General features: G+C 40.6%; 1 long non-coding RNA gene across 1 annotated transcript in view; it reads left to right on the forward strand.

The window, feature by feature from the left end:
* Positions 1-371: 371 nt before the first annotated feature.
* Positions 372-5,077, forward strand: part of LOC125433561 — a 7,431-nt gene continuing 2,725 nt past the window's right edge. The window contains exon 1 of the long non-coding RNA XR_007244632.1: positions 372-585. This is a non-coding gene — a long non-coding RNA (uncharacterized LOC125433561). The remainder of the gene's footprint in view (positions 586-5,077) is intronic.

Genomic DNA, 5,077 nt, shown 5'->3' on the forward strand with positions numbered 1-5,077 from the left:
TTAGACTAATGGCCAGAGGGCACATAAAACTCCACTTTCTCAAAGGAAAGGTGGATGGTGATTAGGGAGTGAGGGACCTAGGATGAAACTTTTCACAATGCATCACCTATGAACTTTCCCCACAGAGAGCACAGGGGTGTCGAACATGCACTGATTAGCACAGGGATGTCAAACATGCAGCCTGGGGACCAGATCCAGATCCAGCTCACCAGGCCAGATCAAGGTTGGGGTTGCCTCAGCTGGCTCACAAGCCTGATAAGCCCTCTCAAGGTAGCCATCCCATCCAGGCCTGGCCTGATCAAGTCACATTTATTCATATCCAGGCTTCGCAACAAATTTGTTTGACATCCCCACATTAGCATTTTCAGCTATCAAGTATCCTGTTTTTTGTTATATGCTTGTTTGATTTTCTGTTTAAAGGTGTGGGTTCTTTGCTAGCAAGATTCCAGCTATCTGAGGGACCAAGCAAACCTTCCCCTCTGGTTGTGCAATTCACCAGTGAAGGGAGCACTCTGTCCAGCTGTGATATTGAACTTGTTGGAGCTGGATATCGATTTTCACTTATTAAAAAGAGGTTTGCAGCAGGTAAGAACATCACAGATAGTCTTTTCATAGATGTCTGGGGGAAAATATTCAGAAAAAAGGGATGGTTAGACTGGTTGGTACTATCTCTAAAGAATATAATTTTCAGTTTCATTTGGTCTGGATAGTTCTCTCCCTGCTCCAGGTGTTGCATTGAGAATGTAATGCTGGTCACAGGCTTGTTTGTTTTTTGGTAAAACGAACCTTTTGTCTGTTTTTCTTGGTAAAACTGTTTTTTGGGGTGGGGGAGGGGAAACAAGCTATTGTCTAAGCAAGGCATCCATCCAGTAAAGCCAAGCTATTGTCCGAGGTATTTGCCAAACTCCCTCTAAGACAGCATACATCCATGCCCTCACATGGTTCTGAAAATAATAGATCTTCCTCTCCTAAGTTTGAAACTTCAGTGTCAATCGCCTCAAGCATACAAGAATCCCCCCACCTCTTCTATATATATATATTTCCCAGTGCAGTTTCTTATTATGTGTGTATGTGTATGTATGCATCTGCATGTTTTTTCCCCAAGATTAAAAAAAATGAAATTTGGGGAAGGGAAGCATATGCAATGTTGAAGACCATGAACTACTCAATAGAGTAGTATCATCATGCATATTATAGCATTTCAATCGTGAATAATATTAACCAATGTCAAACAATTATTAAATCCTTGAAAACAAGTTGGATCCAGTCAGCTTTTTCATGCACACTTGGCCATCTCCCCTCTTTATTTCAGTACAATTCCTATGCAGATCTCATGATCCCCAGCAGCAACTTTTCAGTAGTGAAACCTTTCCTCCCATTTTGGCCAATGCAAAGCTGATTGGATCCAATCCAAAGTGTTGGATATGTCTACAGCACATAGACAGGTATAAACATCTAATGCTGTAGGTTGCTTTTCATTTGTCTGTCTCCTTCTGTTGCCATCTTCTACCAGTGGGTAAGGACTTTTTGTTTCATTTGGCACTCCCTGAATGATCCCTCCTTGCTAACTAATGCTTTAACTGTTTTTGTACCTTATACATATTTTATCTCTGTTTTTAATTGTTTTAATTATGTGTGTTTTGTAGGGTGGATTTTAATGGTTTGAAAATGTGAATTTATCAAGTGTGTTTTAAATTGTTAGCTGTCCTTGTGAGGTGGTCTTTGTGAGGGCAGAAAGGTATGGCAGAAATGTTGTAAATGAATAAAATAAAAATTCTCATTTTGAGAAGAGCATACATTGTCCTAAGAAGCATTCATTCCAAAACAGAATATTTTATAGGAATTCTTTCAGTGTTCCTTAAAATTCCCAATTTTTTCAATGTAAACACTGGGGGGGGGGGGGAGAACTTGGGGTGCCATTAAAAGAATTATTATTATTTTATTTTATTTGTTTAATATCACAGCAGCCAGTTCTTTCATTGGTTATTGGTCTTTCATTACAATTCAAGTCTCACCCAGAGGCCTAGGACATTATAATGTATTGACGTAGTATTCATGCTTATCCCAGCAGGGCTGCCTTCTGAATCTGACCAATATTGATTTTGTCAATTTGAAGATGTTTTACATGCTACCCTAGTGTTTTTGGAATAGCGCCCAAGGTGCCGATTACGAATTACCACTGGGACAACCTCACCTGGTTTGTGCCACAGTGGCTATATCTCAATTTTCAAATTGTAGTATTTAGTGACTTTCTCACGTTCTTTTTCAATGACCCTGCTGTCACCAGGTACTGCTATATTGATGATAGTCACTTTCTTGTCTTCAATCACTGATGTCCAAAATGTTGTCCATGTGGATGTCCAAAACTTTGTCCATTTGGATTGGAAAGTCTCACAAGTTCTTGACCTCATTTTCTGTGACTTTCTCTGGAAAATGTTCCCACCAGTTTAGCTGTCCTAAAGTTGTAATTCTTGCATAAATTCCAGTGGATCATCTCTGTACTCCGTCTGGAAAATCTTTTTGCAGCAGCTAAGTACATGATCTGCAGTTTCATTGGCTTCATTACACAATCTGCACTTTGCATCATCCGAGGATTTTTTTATTCTGGCCTTGATCGTATTTGTTCTAATGGCCTGCTTTTGAATGGCTAAAATCAGTTTCCTTTTTCAAAATTCCAGTTAACCACTGCCAGGTCTTTTCATTGTCCACCTTGTCCTTGATCTTCTCCAGAAATTGGGTGTGCAATTCTTTGTTGTGCCAGCTTTCAATCCTCGTTTTAATCACATTATTTCTGAATTCCTGTTTGGTTCTCTGGACTTATGTCTATTCTTCACTTCAGTCAATGCCTGTTCTTGATTTTTCATTCACATAATCAGCCAGTTCATGTTTCTCCTCTTCCACTGTTTGCTTTACTTGCAGTAACCTTCTGCCACCAGATCTCCAGGGAAGATATAATCTGTCAGTATCATCACATGGGTGTCAGGCATAATGCATTGTCATAAGCTTCCGACTTTTTCTATCCAGTGTATCCAAATCACCCTAGGCTAGTTTATGATTCCTGCAGTGGATCATCTTGGCTACTGAGTTCTGCCTCTATTTGTACTCAGTTTGGACAATCTTTTTGCAGGAGCTGAGTACAAGATCTTAGTTTTGTCGGCATCCTTTCATAGTCTTCACTTTGCATCATCTGAGGATTTTTTGACTGTGGCCTTGATCATATTTGTCCTAGTAGCCTGCTCTTGAATGGCTAAAATCAATTATTCAGTTTCCTTTTCCAAAGTTCCAGTTGTTAACCTCAACCAGGTTTATTATTATTATTATTATTGGTTGATTTCACAGCTGCCAGTTCTTTAGCTGATCGTTGGCCTTCATTACAATTTGATCCTTACCGAGAGGCTTAGAAAGTTGTAATGTATCGGTGTAGTATTCATGCAGATCCCAGCGAGCTGCCTTCTGAATCTGACAGATGTTAATTTTGTCAATTCGAAGATGTTTCAAGTGCTGCCCTAGTGTTTTCGGAATGGCTCTGAGTGTGCCGATTACCACTGGGACAACCTCAGCTGGTTTGTGCCATAGATGCTGAAGCTCGATTTTCAAATCGTGGTATCTAGTGATCTTCTCATGTTCTTTTTCAATGATCCTGCTGTCACCGGGGACTGCTATGTCGATGATGGTCACTTTCTTGTCCTTGATCACAGTGTTGTCTGGTGTATTGTGTTTCAACACTTTGTCCATTTGGATTCGAAAGTCCCACAGGATCTTGACCTTCTCATTGTGTTTATTATTATTATTATTGTAGATTTCACAGCTGCCAGATCGTTAACTGGTTGTTGGCCATTCATTTTCATCATCATCATCATCATCATCATCATCATCATCATTATACACATAACACCACAGCACAAGTGTCTGGAATTCATCTCTGAATATCAAGTCCTTCCCAAGGACCTGGGATATTAGAGGTATTTGCATAGAAAGTGTGCAATTCCTAGAAGTGCTGCTTTCTGCAGCATGTGGACTGATGTTATGTCCAAGTTTAGGCTTTTCAGATGCTTTTCAAGGTTTCTTGGGATTCTTCCTAGAGCACCGACTACTATTGGGATTACTGTTGCTCTTTTTCACCACATTCGTTCAACTTCAGTTTGTAGGTCCTTGTATTTCGTGATCTTTTCCAGCTCTTTGTCCTCTACCCTGCTGTCAACTGGCACTGCAACATCTATGATCCAAACATGATTTTTCTCTACCACTGTTATGTCTGGGGTGTTGTATGCCAGGTGTTTGTCTGTCCGTATTCTAAAGTCCTAGAGTATTTTTGCTTCTTCATTTTCTGTGGTCTTCTCTGGCTTGTGCTCGTACCAGGTCTTGCTACAGGGCAGGCCGTACTTTTTGCAAAGGTTCCAGTGTACCATTGCTGTTAGCCTATTGTGGCGTTTGAGATAGTCAGTTAGGGCTATTTTCTTGCAACAGCAGATGATGTGCTCTATGGTTTCATCACTCTCTTTGCAGAGACAACACTTTGGGTCATTGTAGGACTTTTGAATTCATGTCTTTATTGTGTTTGTTTGTAATGCTTGCTCCTGGGCAGCAAAAATCAGGCCTTCAGTTTCCTTCTTTAGAGTTCCCCTTCTGAGCCACTCCCATGTTTCCTTGCTGTCGACCTTCCCTTCAATGTTCTTAAAGTACTGCCCATGGAGTGGCTTGTTTAGCCACTGCTCCTGTTGTGTTGTAAACTGTTGGACTCTATACTCTTCTTTTGATTCTTTGGCTTTCAGCATCTCAGCCTTGTGGTCTTCTTTCAATGCTGGCTCTTGACTTTCTTGGATGTATTCTTTCAGGCTTCTTTTCTCTACTGATTGCTTGACTTGGAGCAGCCCTCTTCCACCTTCTGACCTTGCTAGGTAGAGTCTGTCTACAACACTTCTTGGGTGCAGTGCTCGATGTATGGTCATAATTTTCCTTGTGTTTCTGTCCAGGGTGTCCCAATTTGGCTTGAGTCCAGTTAATTATGCCAGCAGTGTAGGGTACTACAGGCACCGCCCAAGTGTTAATTGCCTTTATTGTATTTCTTCCATTTAGC

Source organism: Sphaerodactylus townsendi, linkage group LG05 (genome assembly GCF_021028975.2).
Source record: "Sphaerodactylus townsendi isolate TG3544 linkage group LG05, MPM_Stown_v2.3, whole genome shotgun sequence".
Classification (NCBI taxonomy): Eukaryota; Metazoa; Chordata; class Lepidosauria; order Squamata; family Sphaerodactylidae; genus Sphaerodactylus; species Sphaerodactylus townsendi.